Raw genomic sequence first — 17,946 nt, 5'->3', positions numbered from 1 at the left:
CACACAGAGTCGGACATGACTGAAGCGACTTAGCTGCAGCAGCAGCAGCAGTACTCGATGGTATATACACATGATAGTTTGTTTAATCACTTATCTACTGAAGAGCACTGGGGCTTATTTCAATTTTGGGCTACTCCAAGGAATGCTGCTATGAACTTTACAGGAGTTTACGTGACTATAAGTTTTCACTTCTCTAGGATAAATGCCTAGGAGGACAATTAATGGGTCATATGGAAATTGCATGTTTAGTTTTATAACAAACTGCCAATTTGTTTTCCAAAGAGGCTGCAGCATTTTACATTCCCACCTGTAACAGATCAGTTTCTCCACATCCTCTCAAGGACTTGGTATTGTTACTATTTTTTTTCATTTTTTCCCTTCTGATAGATGTGCAGGAATGCCTCATTGAGGTTTTAATTTGTGCTTCTTTGATGTTGAACATGTTTCCATGTGCTTATTTGCCATCTGTATTTCCTTTTCACTGAAATGCCTCTTCATGTCCTTTTTCCATTTTCTGTTTTTTTTTTTTTACTGTTGTGTTTCCAGAGTTCTTAATATACTCTATATTTTAGCCTTTTGTTGGATAAATAGCCTGCAAATATTTTCCCCCAATCTGCAGTTTTTTTCATCCATTTCACATGGACTTTCGCATGGCAAAACTTAAAATTTTGATGAAATCCAATTTATTCAGTTTTCTTCTTATGGATCATGCTATTTGTATCACATCTAAGAACATCTGAATAGCTCTAGGGGCTGAATATTTTCTAAACTGTTTTGCTAAAAGTTGTATATTTTTATATTTTGTATTTAATTCTATGATATAGTTTGAGTTAGTTTTTACACAAGGTGTGAGATTTAAGTTTAGATGCTCCCCTTCTGCTTCTCTTATTTCTCCTTCTCCCTCTCCTCCTCATCCTCCTTCTTCTTTTATCTATGGATTTCCAATCATTCCAACACCAGTTGTTGAAAAGGCTATTCTTACTTTAAGCTGACTTAAAACTCAACGTTCAAAAAACTAAAATCATGGCATGCTGTCCCATCACTTCATGGCAAATAGATGGGGGGAAAGTGGAAACAGTGACAGATTTTATATTCTTAGGCTGCAAAATCACTGCAGACAGTAACTGCAGCCATGAAATTGAAAGATGCTGGCTTCTTGGAAGAAAAGCTATGACAAACCTAGATGGTGTACTGAAAAGCAAACACATTACTTTGCCAACAAACATCCATATAGTCAAAGGTATGGTTTTTCTAGTAGTCATGTACTGATATGAGAGTTGGACCATAAAGAAGGTTGAGAACCAAAGATGCTTTCAAATTGTGGTGCTGGTGAAGACTCTTGAGAGTCCCTTGGACAGCAGAGAGATCAAACTAGTCAATTTGCAAACCAGTCAATCCTAAAGGAGATCAACCCTGAATATTCATTGGATGGACTAGTGCTGAAGCTGAAGCTCCAATACTTTGGCTGCCTGATGTGAAGAGCCAATTTACTGGAAGAGATCCTGGTGCTGGGAAAGATTGAAGGCAGGAGAAGAAGAGGGTGACAGAGGATAAGATGGTTGAATGGCATCACTGACTCAGTGGACATGAATTTGAGCAAACTCCAAGACATAGAGATAGACAGGGAAGCCTGGCGCTGCAGTTCATGGGGTTGCAAAGAGTTGGACACGACTTAGAGACTGAACAACAATCCTTACTTCACTAAACTTTTTTGAATTTTTCTTAAAAAATCAGTTGAGCAAATCTGTGTGCGTCTTCTTCTGGGTTCTTTATTCTGACTAGTGTATCCCTCTACCAATAGCACACCGTCTTTATTGCTGAATCTGCACAGTAAACACTATGGGGTAGAATGTAGTAAACAGTATCAGGTAGAGTGATTCCTCCAACTTTATTTCTTTGTAATTTTTATTGGAATATAGATGCTTTACAATGCTGTGTTAGTTTCTGCTGTCATACATATACATGTATCCTTTCTCTTATTGATTTTTTTTCCCATTTAGGTCACCACAGAGAATTGAGTAGAGTTCCCTGTACTATATAGTAGGTTCTCATTAGTTATCTATTTTAAACATAGTATCAGTAGTGTATAAACATCAGTCCCTCTTACTTTATTGTTCTTTGTCAAGATTACTTCAGCTATTCTACTTCGGTGCCTTACATACAAATTTTAGAATATGCTTTTTTACCTCTACAAAAAAAAAAAAAAAAACCTTGATGAAACTTTACATGAATTTCATTCTACTTGTAGATCAGGTAGGAGGGAAATGACATTTTTATTATGCTGAGCTCCCAATCCACGAACCCAGCAGTACCTTTTCATTTATTTAGATCTTTGATTTCTTTCATAAGCATATTAAAAAATTTCCAGCATACATGCTTTGTTGCTGCTGCTGCTGCTGCTAAGTCACTTCAGTCGTGTCCGACTCTGTGCGACCCCATAGATGGCAGCCCACCAGGCTCCCCCGTCCCTGGGATTCTCCAGGCAAGAACACTGGAGTGGGCTGCCATTTCCTTCTCCAATGCGTGAAAGTGAAGTCACTCGTTAAATGGATCCTATTTCTAACCTAAGAATTTTATCATAAAATGATGTTGAATTTTATTCTAATGTTCTCTCTGTGTCAATTGATATGATCATATGATTTTTCTTCTTTAAGTTGTTGATAGGGTGAAGTACACTGGATGATTCTGAAAACTGAACAAGCCTTGCATACCTGGAATAAATTCCACTAATTCTCTTTGTACATTGTTGAATTCAGTTTGTTCATATTTTGCTGACAAATTTTGAGTCTGAATTTATCTGAGATACCTTTCTTCATGTTGTCTTATTTGCATTATTATCTTTTTCTGGCTTTACTGTCAGGATAATACTGGCCTCCTAAAATGAGTTGGGAAGTATTCCCATCTCATTTATTTTATAAAAGAGACTTTAAAATAGCTGTTAATTCTTTTTGAAGGCTTGCTAGAAATCTCTCCTGAAATTATCTGGATCTGGTGATATTTTTTCAGTAGTTTTTTATTATGAATTCAACTTTCCTAATTGTTAAAGGGCTATTGAAATTATTTTCTTCATCTTGATTAAAATTTGATAGTTTGTGGTTTTCAAGGAATTGGCTACTTTCTTCTATATCATCCAATATATTAAAGTTGTTCAGATTATTCATTTATTAATTTTTAATGGCTGAAGAATTTGAAGTAATATCTATTTCTGATATTGTCTGTTTCATTCTTATCTCTTTTATTTTTTGTATTATTAGAAGTTTGTTACTTTTATGGATTTTTTGTTTCCGTTCATTTGCTCTATTGTTTTCCTACTTTACTATGTCACTGTTTCTACAATAATCTTTAATATTTCCTTCCTTTTGCTTTGGATTTCTTTGTTTTGGGTTATCTGGCTCTTTTTTTCTACTTTCTGAGATAAGAACTCAGATTATTTAAGGCCTTACCACATTTCCAATGGAAGCTGTCAATTATAAACAATTTATAAATTATAAATTTCCCTCCACATGACACTTCAATTTATTTTAATATTGTATTTTCATTTTCATTCAGTTCTATAAATTTTTTTCTCTTTCCTTTTAGCCTTTCTCTTTGATCCATGGATTATTTAGAAGTGTATAATTTAATTTCCACATGTTTAGAGATATTTCTGTCATCTTTCTGTTACTGATTTCTAGTTTCATTACATGATGGTCAGAGAACAGTCTATGTGTGAATTCAATTCTTTTAAATTTGCTGAGGTTTGTTTTATGACCCAGGAATTATTCTATTTATCTGAATGTCCCATAGGCAGTTGTTCTTTATTTGTTGAGTGGAGTGTTCTATATATGTCAATTAGATATTGGTTTCAATACATAAATCTTTCTTACACTTGCTGACTTTATCTAGTAGTTCTGTTACCAAGGGGATGGTGTTGAAGACACCCACTATAATTGCAGATCAGTCTAATTCTTGTTTCAGGTTTTGCTTCTTAAATTTTGAAGCTTTATTGTTTGGTGTATAAATATTTAGGATCATTTTGTCTTTTTCATAAATTCATCCTTTTATCAATGCTCTTTGCTCCTAGTAATTTTATTTGCCCTGGTATTTGCCAGATATTAGTATGTCACTCTTGAGTTTTTAATTAGTATTTTCATGTATACTTTTTTCAGTCCTTTATTTTCAACCTAACTATATCCTTGAATTTGAGGTGAATCTCTTGCAAAGAACATCTGGTTGTATTTTTTTTTAATTCATTCTGCCAATCTGTGTTTTGATTGGTATATTTTGAGTGGTATCACTGAGCTGTTAATGCTCTAGAAATTAAGGCTTCCATTTTATTATTTTTCTGTTTCTTTCTCCTGAAATTCATTCTTTTGTTTCTCTTTTCCTGCTTTCCTGTGGGTTAACTGAATATATTTTAGGCTTCCAACTTGATTGATTTACAGTGTTTTTGACTCTATCTCTTTGCATAGTTTTCATAATATTACTCAGAGAATTACAGTAGACACATGTGACATAGTAATTTACTGGTATCAACCTTTTTACCACTTCCATTTAACTGTGAACATCTCTCTTCAAGTCCCTTTACTTTCCTCACCTGTAAATATCATTGTCTTGTGTACCAGATGATTACATCTGATCATATATTTTGTTACAATCATCAAAACAAGATTTATAAAGCTCAACAGGAAAAGGACAGTCCATTGTATGTAACCATACCTCTGATCTTTTCATTGTTTCTTTCCTTCCTACTTCCTGAACCTCGAAGAAATTTTCTTTTATCATTCCCCTTTCGGATATTCCCTAAGGCTTCTCTCATTCTAATACTCTGTGAATTCAAAACCTTTCCAAAGAAACTGAGTTTAAAATAGGCAGTCAAAGAGATAAACATTTTAAAATATAGGAGTCAGAGATGATCTAGGGCTGACGTTCTTACTGGAAGGACCATACCATGAAGCTAGAGGAAAGCATGTATCTGTGAAGGAGGTTATTTTATATCCTCCAAATACATCTTGAACAATACTAAGCTGGAAGAAATTTACCACTCCAATAAACCATCCTTAGAAAGGTCTTTCATTCAAACAAGGTATCTATAATGTGCCAAGAAATGTGCAAGGTGGTGGCGATGAAGACATAAGCAACAAATGGTCCCTGTCCTAATCCGTGGATGGCTTAGACAGGAAGACCTAGCAGCAGAGCCTGAGACAGGGATTCGGATACTTCTGTACCATGAAGGGAATTCTCAGAGGAGAAGAGCAGTGAGGGAAGGAGAATAAGTTAGAGGATAAACCAAAGCAAGACTGTGGGCTCAGCTAAAGTTTACTTTAGACTTTAGCTGATCCTAAGGGAGACCACAAGGAGCTGTGCAACATACAAGGCATGGCAGAGCAGTTTCACCTTAAGGCAGAGGGCCTTCTGCATCTCTGGAGCAGCACAATTCTCTGGAGAAGGCTAGTACTCAGAGTATCTAGGAGATGAGTACGCTGGTTGATAAAACAGAACTGACTACCAAGAGCATCTGCTACAACTGTCTGAGAAAGTAGATGATAATCAAGCTATAGTGTAACTTGGTATGATAGTTCAGACAGGTACAAAAAAAGTATAAGGACAAAGAGGAGAATAAATTCTGTTTGGAGCAGCAGGAGAAGGATTCCCACATAATTTATGAGACCAAGTAGAAAATGAAATGTGGAGCATGTTGTTCAAAATTATTACAGACCTTTAAACCAAGCAAGCAGCCCTTCTTCTTTCCCAGCCCCTATTTGGCCATGTGCATGTGGGATCTTAGTTCCCCAACCAGGGATTGAACCTGGGCCCCCTGCAGTGGTAGTGTGGAGTCTTCACCACTGGACCACGGGGGAGGTCCCCGAGGGGCCCTTCTAAATGTAGGACTCTGCAACTATGCAGGTCACTCCCCAGGGAGCTGGCTCTGGAGGTGAGGAATCTGTGAAAATGAGGAACAACAGAATCTTGAAGGAGATGAGATATAAGTTCCAACCATAATTTTTAAACGTAGTTTCTAGAACCAGGACAAAGGGCGATCAGGGAATAAGTTTTGTGATAAATTCATGATTTTTTCTAGATAGTGTCATCATTACTCATCTCAATGAAACAAATATTCAGCCTTCAAAATATATGGCTATTTTTTGTTGCTGATTTGTTAATACTAACATCTATAATAGTCAATTCTATGTGCAGAAATAATAATGATATATCCCTAATGTGTAATGTTCTTCAAGTTATTTATGACCTGATAAATTTTGTTGCTAATTACTACTTTTTTTTCAGAAATAGGCAACTTTATAAGATCAAAATATAGAGTTCTAATATTCACACTTAAAGGTCAAGATTGAAGGTCTGACTAAGGAAAATTGCTATGAGTGTATATAACAATATATTTTTGACTACAAGCCACATTCACACATGAAAATAACAAGGATTTTTTTAATTTATTCAACTTTCATTTCAAGTAAGACCTACTTCATGTAAAAGCAAATACAGCTTAAAACTTTGTTTCCTCAGTATGCAGTCCTATTGTCAATAAATGCTCACATTTAATTCCACCTCCTCTACCCAAGCTTTTTCTAAAATGCTTTCACATAAATTCAAGATTGAACAATATATTTCAGCATGCTATAAACTAATAAAAATAAAGGGTGCCATGCTATTACTTTTTATAAGGTGTTTAAAACAAAAATTACACAATTTCACACATTTAGACTATATGAGCAAATGTGGTTAACATTTAATTTATATCAGCCATAGTTAGGTATCTAATTCCAACCACACTATATCCTGTGGTTTAAACATCTTCCTTCATTCCCTTCATTAGTCACCAAGATCATCATGGAAGCATCTGGGGTCAAGATGTTATTTTCAGGATTGATATTCAAGAGAGGCTAAACTTCTAGAGTCGACCTCTGGCTCTAGAAGTTTTGTGATTCTCAGTTTAAAAAGTACTCTCCACTGTTTCCCATATTTCTCTGTTGGCAGCTTGTCATTTGGCTTGTTCTGGTGTCTGGAGAGCTGTGTTCCAGAGAAAATCTATAAACATTGAGGGGAGGAGGCAATCCTCCATGAACTTGGAAGTTAATCAATGTTGGATCCGGAAGCCTGGAAATCTCTGAGTGTGGTGTTTTCATTTGTTCTTCAGCACAGCAGATAGAAACTGATTTACCCATAGTGCTTTTGAATATATAAATGAAAACTATCTGGATTCTCTTCTTGTATAGATCTCAAATGTTGTGAAGGTGAGGGTAATCACTATTCTACACTTGTAAAAGTTATTTTTTGCCAATCAGGGCTGTATAAAATACTCCACATGCCAGTTATATGGCCCCTGAAATGTAGCTACCTAAGCAGTTCTCCACTGTCATCAAATGATTGTGGGTTATCTATTGAGTTAAGGATATGTTCAAGCTGAAACATACCCTTTCAATTTGTTTGAAAAAAGAAATATTTGAAGTAGGTATGGAGCTCTATCCATATATTCAGTTGTGAGGGGAAAACAAACAAAAAAAAAACCTTTATTTTTATCTAGCAATTTAATCTCTGAACTCACCCAAGCTCTGGGGTTTTTGCTTAGGATTGAGTCTACACACCAAGGGTCTAACAGAGTAATAAAATATAGGCAGTGGGGTTTGGGGGTGGTCGGTCCATGGCGACATCTGTCCATGCTCACACCTTCTGAATCTTACCTCATCTGTGGTCTGATCCTCGGAAGTTAGTCTAGTCAGGTTACAATTCTGTCAGACCTAATTCTCATCCATAAGACCTTGTCCAGTAACTCTCTTGCGTATTTTCATGATCCTCTTGGGTGTGCCTGAAGATTTTCAGTCACTGCAGAGCATGGTGGTCCATGAGAAAGTTATGGGTCAACTTCAGGCCAGGCTGCTTAGAGGTATTATGCAGCCATCTCTGCTCCTGGGAGTAGACCCCTCTCACCATGCTAGATAGACTCTGCCATAGGGTAAGGAGGTCTAGGTCTGTTTTGCTCTGGGATCTCAACTGAGATCTCTACTGATCTTCACCTGGGGCTCAACTACTAGAGAGAGGTAGTCAGTGAGAGAGTTAATTCTTAGGTAGGTTGATAAGAACTTCTGAGTCCCCAATGAGGAGGAGGAGGAGGAGGAGGGAGAGGAGAAGAGGGAGGGGGAGGGGGAGGGGGAGGAGGCGGGGGAGGGGGAGGGGGAGGGGGAGGGGAAGAAAGGATTCCTGGGCTTTCAAGGAGGAGACAGGGACAAAAGTTTTTTTACATAACTTTGCTTTACTTACATAAGAGGTTTTTTTCCTTAAACTATGAGTTGTTATGACAACAGTCTTTAAGACTAACTCTCTTAAGCCCAGAGCTAATGATTACACAACAAAACAACTCCTCTTGCTCAAGGGTATGTTTTTCCTTAAGCTCTGTTCAGTTCACTTCAATCACTCTTTTCTGTACTAATGATTATATAACAACAATGTATCTTGCTCAAGGACGTGTTTCTCCTTCTTAACAAGAACCTTCTGACTAATCTTGTTATCTTAAGACACAGTCACAGTTAAGACTCCCAAGCTGGAATCAAGATTGGAGAAATATCAATAACCTCAGATATGCAGTTGATACCACCCTTATGGCAGAAAGTGAAGAGGAACTAAAAAGCCTCTTGATGAAAGTGAAAGAGGAGAGGGAAAAAGTTGCCTTAAAGCTCAACGTTCAGAAAACTAAGATCATGGCATCTGGTCTCATCACTTCATGGGAAATAGATGGGGAAACAGTGGAAACAGTGTCAGACTTTATTTTTCTGGGCTTCAAAATCACTGCAGATGGTGACTGCAGCCATGAAATTAAAAGACGCTTACTCCTTGGAAGGAAAGTTATGACCAACCTAGATAGCATATTCAAAAGCACAGACATTACTTTGCCAGCAAAGGTCCGTCTAGTCAAGGCTATGGTTTTTCCAGTGGTCATGTATGGATGTGAGAGTTGGACTGTGAAGAAAGGTGAGTGCCGAAGAATTGATGCTTTTGAACTGTGGTGTTGGAGAAGACTCTTGAGAGTCCCTTGGACTTCAAGGAGATCCAACCAGTCCATCCTAAAAGAAATCAGTCCTGGGTGTTCATTGGAAGGACTGATGCTGAAGCTGAAACTCCAATACTTTGGCCACCTGATGTGAAGAGCTGACTCATTAGAAAATACCCTGATGCTGGGAGGGATTAGGGGCAGGAGAAGGGGACAACAGAGGATGAGATGGCTGGATGGCATCACTGACTTGATGGACATGAGTTTGGGTAAACTCCGGGAGTTGGTGATGGACAGGGAGGCCTGGCGTGCTGCGATTCATGGGGTCTCAAAGAGTCAGACATGACTGAGCAATTGAACTTAACTGATGCTGTAGAAATGTGTCTATGTCAGAAGCCTTCTCAGTTTCTTTTTCAGTGTATAAAACTGTCACACAGGAACCCTAAGTGATCAAGTCTGGTCCCTGACCTTGAAGCTAAATCTTTGAAGATCACAAATCTGACATATTTCACCATAAGCTATTTTCTCTGGGATCCCCAAGACTGAATCAAAACCATTATCAACTCTCTTTTGAATTTCTCCTCATCCCCATCCCTACACACTCTTGAACCAAAACATTCTCTTGCTTTTCCCTTGACCCTCAGAATTTTTCTGAGTATTCTCTTCTCTGGAGAAATGAACAAAGACTTCCCTAGCATACTGAGTAGCTGATGGACCAAGATCCACCAAAAATCTGCAGAAGAAGAGGGAACATACTTTAAAACACTATCAGCTACAAATGGTTTCATAGAATGTTTATAGATTGATTGTCCAACTTGATTCACAATTATTTAAGTGTATTTCTAATGAAGAATTCTTGAGTCTGAAATAATTCTTAAAATTAATATATTGATTGATTTGCGGATATTGAAGAATCTTTGCATCCCTGGGAAAAGCCCACTTGGTCATGATGTATGATCTTTTTAATATGTTGTTAGATTCTGTTTGCTAGAATTTTGTGAAGGATTTTTCCATCTATATTCATCAGTGATATTGGCTGGTAGTTTTCTCTTTTTTTGTGGCATCTAAGTCAGGTTTTGGTATTAAGGTGATGGTGGCCTCATAGAATGAGTTTGGAAGTTTACCTTCCTCTGCAACTTTCTGGAAGAGTTTGAGTAGGATAGTTGTTAGTTCTTCTCTAAATTTTTGGTAGAATTCAGCAGTGAAGCCATTTGGTCCTGGGCTTTTGTTTGTTGGAAGATTTCTGATTACAGTTTCAATTTCCATGCTTGTGATGGGTCTGTTAAGATTTTCTATTTCTTCCTGGTTCAATTTTGGAAAGTTGTACTTTTCTAAGAATTTGTCCATTTCTTCCAAGTTTTCCATTTTATTTGCATATAGTTGCTGATAATAGTCTCTTATGATCCTTTGTATTTCTGTGTTGTCTGTTGTGATCTCTCCAATTTCATTTCTAATTTTGTTGATTTGATTTTTCTCCCTTTGTTTCTTGATGAGTCTGGCTAATGGCTTGTCAATTTTATTTATCTTCTCAAAGAACCAGCTTTTGATTTTGTTGATTTTTGCTACGGTCTCTTTTATTTCTTTTGCATTTATTTCTGCTCTAATTTTTAAGACCAAAGAACTAAACAGACATTTCTCCAAAGAAGACATACAGATGGCTAAGAAACACATGAAAAGATGCTCAACATCACTCATTATCAGAGAAATGCAAATCAAAACCACAGTGAGGTACCATTTCACGCCAGTCAGAATGGCTGCTATCCAAAAGTCTACAAGCAATAAATGCTGGAGAGGGTGTGGAGAAAAGGGAACCCTCTTACACTGTTGGTGGGAATGCAAACTAGCACAGCCACTATGGAGAACAGAGTGGAGATTCCTTAAAAAACTGGAAATAGAACTGCCATATGACCCAGCAATCGCATTGCTGGGCATACACACTGAGAAAACCAGAATCAAAAGAGACACGTGTACCCCAATGTTCATCACAGCACTGATTATAATAGCCAGGACATGGAAGCAACCTAGATGTCCATCAGCAGATGAATGGATAAGAAAGCTGTGGTACATATACACAATGAGTATTACTCAGCCATTAAAAGGAATACATTTGAATCAGTTCTAATGAGGTGAATGAAACTGGATCCTATTATACAGAGTGAAGTAAGCCAGAGAGAAAAACACCAATACAATATACTAACACATATATATGAAATTTAGAAAGAAGATAACAATAACCCTGATTGCGAAGCAGCAAAAGAGACACAGATATATTTAACAGTCTTTTTGACTCTGTGGGAGAGGGTGAGGGTGGGATGATATGGGAGAATGGCATTGAAACGTGGTATATTATCATATGTGAAATGAATCGCCAGTCCATGTTTGATACATGATACAGGGTCCTCGGGGCTGGTGCACTGGGATGACCCAGAGGGATGGAATGGGGAGGGAGGTGGGAGGGGGGGTTCAGGATGGGGAACACATGTACCCCCATGGCAGATTCATGTCAATGTATGGCAAAACCAATACAATATTGCAAAGTAAAAAAATAAAAATAAAAAAATAAAACAGAAAACTAACTTATTAAGTTTTAAAAATAATTTTTTTCAAGATGCACATGTCACATTCTTGTTCTTTGTAAGCCAAAATAATTTGAATAAAGATTGCTAACTTTTAATCATAAAAAATTAATATAACTTGCATATAATATCTTTTTAAAACAACTACACTTAGGTTAATTTTTTCATGTGTATCATAGAACTAGTTAGAATAAAAGTGTGAAATGACATTTCCTGTATCTAACATAATCTACAAATGATAGCTCTACTTATATATATTTTTCAGATAGCCAAAATGACTATAAGCATTTATAAATAAAATTTATTTTAACAATTTTATGACTATCTTCTAAAGTATGTATTTTTACTCAAATAAGGAATAAGGCTAGACATGAAGACACCTTCTAATTGCTTTTTCTATATCATCATTTTGTTGCTTCAAAATTCCTAAAATCTTGATAGTTTTTTATAAAGTTTAATCTCTGAAAAATGCATATGGTGCTGACTGCAGGACTGACATTCTTATTCCAGACCAGCAACATTCCTACAAATTCATGCAATGTGTGGTGGTCTATTTGAAGACATAATGAGGCTTTTAAAATATCTGAAAATGTGAAACAACTGGACTTCATTAAAATGATATTCTGTTGTATTTGGTTTCAGAAATAAAATGAAAATTAATTTTTACTTTGTTTTAAACTTTACCAGAAGTATAGTCAACATTTGGTTTTCATCATTACACCTAAGTTCTAAATGAAGTCAGTTAGTTCTTAAGGAAGTATATAAGAAGTTAGATTCATCTAAAGCAACTTGACCTCTTTCCTCCAAAGAGAAGCAAGATGTTAAAATACAGTTCATACACATCGAAGGACACCCTAAATAAAATGAAAATATAACCCATAGAATGGGAGAAAATATTTGCAAAGGAACTCACAAAGGATTAATCTCCAAGGTATACAAACAGCTCATGCAGGTCTTCAGGTTGGGCTTCCCACGTAGCTCAGTCAGTAAAGCATCTGCCTCCAATGCAGGAGACCTGGGTTCAATTCCTGAGTTGGGAAGTTTCCCTGGAGAAGTAGATGGCAACCCACTCCAGTAATCTTGCCTGGAGAATCCCATGGACAGAGGAGCCTGTCAGGCTATAGTTCATGGGATTCCAAGAGTCAGACATGCCTTAGCACTATCTTTCTTTCTGTCATGCAGGTTTATATCAAAAAAACAAACAACCCAATTAAAAAATGGCAGAGAATCTAAATATACTAGACATTTCTCCAAAGAAAACACATAGATGGCCAAGAGACACATGAAAAGATGCTCAACATCACTAATCATAAGAGAAATGCAAATCAAAATTACAATATCAATATCAACTCACACCAGTCAGAATGGCCATCATCAAAATGTCTGCAAACAATAAATGCTAGAAAAGGTATGGAGAAAACGGAACCCTCCTACACTGTTGGTGGCAATGCAAATTGATAAAAACCCACTATGGAGAACAGAATGGAGGTTCTTTAAGAAAAAACTGGTCAACCACTTGTAAAAGAATGAAACTAGAATACTTTCTAACACCATTCACAAAAATAAACTCAAAATGTATTAAAGATCTAAACGTAAGACCAGAAACTATGAAACTCCTAGAGGATAACTTAGGCAAAACACTCTCTGACATAAATCACAGCAGGATCCTCTATGACCCACCTCCCAGAATATTGGAAATAAAAGCAAAAATAAACAAATGGGACCTAATTAAAATTAAAAGCTTCTGCACAACAAAGGAAACTATAAGCAAGGTGAAAAGACAGCCTTCAGAAAGGGAGAAAAGAATAGCAAATGAAGCAATGGACAAAGAATTAATCTCAAAAATATACAAGCAATTCCTGCAGCTTAATTCCAGAAAAATAAATGACCCAATCAAAAAATGGGCCAACACACTAAATAGGCATTTCTCCAAAGAAGACATACAGATGGCTAACAAACACATGAAAAGATGCTCAACATCACTCATTATCAGAGAAATGCAAATCAAAACCACAGTGAGGTACCATTTCACGCCAGTCAGAATGGCTGCTATCCAAAAGTCTACAAGCAGTAAATGCTGGAGAGGGTGTGGAGAAAAGGGAACCCTCTTACACTGTTGGTGGGAATGCAAACTAGCACAGCCACTATGGAGAACAGAGTGGAGATTCCTTAAAAAACTGGAAATAGAACTGCCATATGACCCAGCAATCCCATGATGTCCTAGATGTCCATCAGCAGATGAATGGATAAGAAAGCTGTGGTACATATACACAATGGAGTATTACTCAGCCATTAAAAAGAATACATTTGAATCAGTTCTAATGAGGTGGATGAAACTGGAGCTTATTATATAGAGTGAAGTAAGCCAGAAATAAAAACACCAATACAGTATACTAATGCATATATATGGAATTTAGAAAGATGGTAATGATAACCCTGTATGGGAGACAGCAAAAGAGACACAGATGTATTTCAGTCTTTTGGACTCTGTGGGAGAGGGAGAGGGTGGGATGATTTGGGAGAATGGCATTGAAACATGTAAAATATCATATGTGAAATGAATCGCCAGTCCAGTTTCGATGCATGATACAGGATGCTCGGGGATGGAGCACTGGGATGACCCAGAGGGATGGTATGGGGAAGGAGGTGGGAGAGGGGTTCAGGATGGGGAACACATATATACTGGTAGTGGATTCATGTTGATATATGGCAAAACCAATATAATATTGTAAAGTAAAAATAATAATAATAGTAAATAATAAAAAATAAAAAGCTGAGCACCAAAGAATTGATGCTTTTGAACTGTGGTGTTGGAGAAGACTCTTGAGAGTCCCTTGAACTGCAAGGAGATCAAACCAGTCCATCCTAAAGGAAATCAGCCCTGAATATTCATTGGAAGGACTGATGCTGAAGCTGAAGCTTCAATACTTTGGCCACCTGATGTGAAAAACTGACTCACTGAAAAAGACCCTGATGCTGGGAAAGATTGAAGGCAGGAGGAGAAGAGGTTGAGATGGTTGGATGGCATCACTGACTCAATGGATGTGAGTTTGAGCAAGCTCCGGGAATTGGTGATGGACAGGGAAGCCTGGCGTGCTGGAGTCCATCGGGCTGCAAAGAGTTGGACATGACTGAGTGACTGAACTGAAGATAAAATGATAATTATTGTGTCACATATATTAAAGGCCTATATAGTCAAAGCTATGGTTTTTTGACTAGCTATGTACAGATGTAAGAAATGGACCATAAAGAAGGCTGAGCATGGAAGAACTGATGCTTTCAAACTGTGTTGCTGGAGAAGATTCTTGAGAGTCCCTTGGACTGCAAGGAGATCAAACCAGTTAATCCCAAAGGAAATCAGTTTTGAATATTCATTGGAAGGGCTGATACTGAAGTTCCAATACTTGGGCCACCTGATGCAAACAGACAACTCATTAGAAAAAACCCTGATGCTGGGAAAGATTGAATGCAGGAGAAGGGAGTTACAGAGGATTAGGTGGTTCGATGGCATTATCGACTCAATGGACATAGTCTGAGCAAACTTCAGGAGATAGTGAAGGACAGGGAAGCCTGGCATGCTGCAGTCCATGGTGTCGCAAAAAGTCAGACATGACTGAGTGACTGAACAACAACAAATTGTGTCACAAAGGTAAGCACAAAATATCTCATGAAATTTTTAAAAAGTGAAATGTCACATTTAAGTATCTTCTCATTGAGAATTTTTAAAAGTGAGACTTTATTTAAAAAGCCATATTTTTAAGATGACAGAAAGTAAAAAGGTTTAATATAGTCAATGGAAAAGCTATATAAAGCTCACTAGTTCAAGAAATCATGAAAGAATAAAACTTATCCTGTATACCACATGGTGCTAATCAATAAATCTGAATACAATTTTTTCTAAAGTGAGAAATAATAACAGGAGAAGGCTTGGATGCAGAAAGTACAAATAAGTATCTCAAGTATTGTTTTGTTGTAAAGATAAATAGAGAGATGAGGTGATATTTAGAGTGAAATATGGACTAAAGATAGAGATTTATGAGATGAGAAACATTACATTAAAATTTTCCACTGACATGGTTGACCGAATAGTGAGAAAAAGAGTTTATGTTGAAAGAAGAGAGGGTGGCTGGAGTGATGTCCTTAAGATGGCAAGGGGGGATGGGCTCCAGTATATAAGTGAAAATATTAGCTTTTGATTGAAGCATAATCAGTTAATTAATTTCTATAAAAGAAGGAAGATCAAAGTCTAAGGGTACATACAATGTAGATGGTGAGTTGCTGCAATGGTAGTAGCTTTTACATTTTTTATTTATTGTTTCTGTATCTCAGGAAGATGAGAAGAAGGATTATCAGCTGAGAGTGAAGATAATGAGAGTGAGGGTATGATGTTTTGAAAAGATGGAAGAAGGTATTAAAAAGTCATTGAGGAGTGTGGGAAAGCAAATGGATTAGGAAAATGTAATAGGGCTACTGGAAGCACTAATAAGGCACTAATAATGCACTAATAATGGGTTGATTGTGAACTTAGGAGTGATTTTCAACATAGCATTTTTTTCTAGACATGTTCAGCTCCACAGGTACAGGCACAGAGTAAGTAGAAAATCAGCTTTTATCAAATTTTGGATTCTATCATGTAAATATGGAAGAGTGAGAAAGGGTCACAGGAGTAAGCAGTTGGGTCTGAAAAAGAGTGGTTAATGGATCACTAACCACTCTTGATGGATCATGGCATTTGAATGGATAACTGGCAATTGAAAACATGCGTGAGAATGTGAGAAAATGAGTAGGTAGTGAAAAGACATAAAATAAGGGAATTGTAAGGTCCTGATGGGTTTGAAGAATCTTTGAAATTGGTGTCATTGTGAAAGTGAATTGTAGAGATAAAAGGTGGTCGGAGAATGGTCTCCTTGAAACTGAGATGAGAGATAGGTTGACTTTACCAACAATGATAAGGTCAAGATTATGGTACTGGGACTGAGAAACTAAAGCAGACTGGAAGATGACATAAATAGAAGATAGCAGGCCAAGAAACTGCTAAACTAGGGTAGTAAAAGATACTGAAATCACCTAGAAGTGTTTTATAGGAACTAATATAGACCACAACCTTCTATCTGTACGAACTGACGATTATCAAAGTGTAGATGATATTCAGCTACTGTCTGTTGAATTAACAGCTAAAATGAAACTTTCTTATAAAAGAAACCTTAAAATTAAATGATAATATAGTCTTATCTCTCCCTGGTTTTTATGGTGTGTCTTCTCTCTTTCTCTGGCCACCTCCTCCAACACACACATTATGTGTGTATATACATCAGAGTATTATTTTTCCAGTAAGTTTATTTTACATAATCAATGTTGTGCTGTGCTTATTTGCTCAATTGTGTCCAACTCTTTGCGACTTCATGGACAGAGAATCTGGTGGACTACTGTCCATGGGGATTCTCCAGGCAAGAATACTGGAGTGGGTCACTATGCGCTCCTCCAGGTTATCTTCCCAACCCAGGGATCAAATCCAGGTCTCCCGCATTGCAGGCAGATTCTTCACCTTCTGAGCGACCAGGGAAGCCCTGCATAATCAATAGAACTGATTAAAATTGAGAAGATGAAGGGAATCTGAAGACAAGACATACTTGATACAGGACCAGGGTCATTACAAGATTTATACAACTAAGTTCTTATTGCAAAAGTTTCTTCTTTATTTTATTGCCTTAGACAGAAAATAAAAGAAACAATTGCTTTTATTAGACCATCCATTTCATAGAAATGGTTGTAATCAGAAAAAAGTTATATCTTTCTACCATATGATAGAAAAATAATTGTTATACTGAACTATATCACAGAAAAATATTGTTACATAGCACTTCTCTGTGAAGCAAGTTATTGCATGTATGGGTCAACTTATTTGGATATTAATATTAAATAGGCATAAATGTGGAAATTTTCAGAATATAAATAAATGAGTAGAAAAAAATCAAATTCATACTAACTGCTTTCCCCTAGAGAAATAACACCTTTCACAGTATAATCTAAGTATAGATTTTTTTTAATTTTGTTTTTTCCTAGGGTGCAGCAGACATGACATAATTTTGAGGTCTCAATTATGTATTATTCTTGTCTACCAGATGAGACCAACTTTAAAAATGTATCTAGATAGTATAATTAAAGTTATTTTGGGTCGGACTAATTATAGTGTACAGTATAAAGAAAAAACTGACACAAAAGTGTCATCTGTCTTTATATGGAAATCAGTTGTAATTTATTGTTTTTGAATCAAGGAAATATAACAAATCTCCAATAAGTGAAGCTTCTGGAATCTAAGAGTCCATCACAAAAGTTCCTAAGGCTTGGAGCTTGGCACCCATAATGTATTTCTGCTGTAAAAGCATCAGA

The 17,946-nt window shown here is 36.7% G+C and overlaps 1 protein-coding gene across 2 annotated transcripts in view; it reads right to left on the bottom strand.

Annotated features, from left to right (window-relative positions):
• The window catches only part of CFAP299 (cilia and flagella associated protein 299), a 697,792-nt gene that overhangs the window by 508,721 nt on the left and 171,125 nt on the right, over positions 1–17,946 (bottom strand). The gene's annotated exons all lie outside the window — the stretch shown is intronic.

Source organism: Capricornis sumatraensis, chromosome 7 (genome assembly GCF_032405125.1).
Source record: "Capricornis sumatraensis isolate serow.1 chromosome 7, serow.2, whole genome shotgun sequence".
In the NCBI taxonomy this organism is placed as follows: domain Eukaryota; kingdom Metazoa; phylum Chordata; class Mammalia; order Artiodactyla; family Bovidae; genus Capricornis; species Capricornis sumatraensis.
Note: the sequence above shows the minus strand (reverse complement) of the source record. Positions and strands in the feature narration are given on the sequence as shown.